We start from the raw sequence: 1,737 nt of genomic DNA, 5'->3' as shown, positions 1-1,737 counted from the left end.
TGTGTGTGTGTGTGTGTGTGTGTGGCCAGCTCAGCCCACCAGGGGGCGGGGCTGGCTGGCATGTGGTGCTGGAGGATTGAGCCGTGGTCCCTGTACTTTGCCAAGCTTGTTCTAAGTAGGTGCTTTAGACCACTGAGCCATCTCACCAGCTCCTAGATGGTTCTTTAATAAATGGTGCTGGAAACACTGGCTCTTACATGCTGAAGACTAAAACTAGACCCATGTCTATCACCATGCACTAAAGTCAAAATGGATCAAAGATATAAATATTAAAACAGAAATACTAAATCTATTGGAAGAGAACATCCAAAATCTTGAAGACATATGGGTAGACAGAGTTTATAAACATAAACCAAATTGCATGGAAAATACTTCCAAGAATCAACAACTTCAATCTCATTTTATTGAAAAGTTTTGCACATCAAAAGAAATCACCAATAAAGTAAAAAGAACACCCATGAATTGGGAAAAAAATTAGCCAACTGTCCCTCAGACAAAGCATGTCTATCTAGGAAAATAATTTTTTAAAATAAAGTCTCTAAATTCAAAGACCCAATCAAAAAATCAGCATCTGAAATGAACACACACTTCTCAGTTGAAGAAATATGTATGTCAAACAAACATATGAAAAAATGTTCAACATCATTGATCAGCCAAGAAATGCAAATTAAAACAACATTGAAATTGCATGTCACCCCAGAAATGATGGCTATCATTAAGAAGTCAACCAATAATAAATGTTGGAAAGCCAGGCATGGTGGTGCATGCCTGTAATTCTAGCACACGGGTGGCTGAGACAGGAAAAGCATCGCAAGTTCAAGAGCAGCCTGGGCTACAAAGTGAGCTCAAGGCCAGCTGGAACTGCATAGCAAGACCCTGTCTCAAAAAGATATAAACAAAGGCTGGAGAGGCTGTGGAGCAAAAGGAACCTTTCTTTGCTGTTGGTGGGAGTATAGACTGGTACAACCAGTGTGGAAATCAGTGTGAAGAGGCCTCAAAAACCTGTAATTAGAGAGCCCATTCAATACAGCTGTTCTCCTGGATATTTTTCCAAGAAGTGAAGACATCATATGATACTGATACATGTGCACATGTTTATAGCAGTGCAATTTATCATAGCTAAATCTTGGAAATAACCCAAATGCCCATCAACTGAGGATAAAAAAGATGTGGTATTTTTACACAGTGGAGTATAACTTAGCTATAAAAAAATAAACTCAAGGATTTTATAGGTAAATGAAGGCAACTAAAGACCATACTCCTAAGTGAAATAAATCAGACCTTTATGTGTAAATGTTATATCAGTGTAAGAACTTGAAAGACTAATAAAACCCAAGAGGTACAATAGACACTGTCAAAAAGAAAGAAACATCTCAAAAGAACAACTTGGATGAGGAAAAAAATAAGGGGAGAAAATACACACACACACACACACACACACACACACACACACTAATTAGGATAACTGTACTACTAACTGCTATTGGTTTATTGAAAGGAACAGTTAATGCTTAATTTTTGACCAATTTTATATGCCTATATCTGGTAATATGAACTACTTTGAAGACAACAATATGTAATATAACAACCATTGTTGAATTTCCATCATCTTTTTTGAAATTCTGTGTTATTTCTAATGTTTTTTAAATTCTCTTTAAAATAAAAAAACAGGGGCTGGTGAGATGGCTCAGTGGTCTAAACCACCTACTTAGAACAAGCTTAGCAAAGTACAGGGAC

The sequence above is a fragment of the Octodon degus genome, unplaced genomic scaffold, assembly GCF_000260255.1.
Source record: "Octodon degus isolate 3935 unplaced genomic scaffold, OctDeg1.0 scaffold00261, whole genome shotgun sequence".
NCBI lineage: Eukaryota > Metazoa > Chordata > Mammalia > Rodentia > Octodontidae > Octodon > Octodon degus.
The sequence above is the reverse complement of the archived record's forward strand: the minus strand, read 5'-3'. Positions refer to the sequence as shown.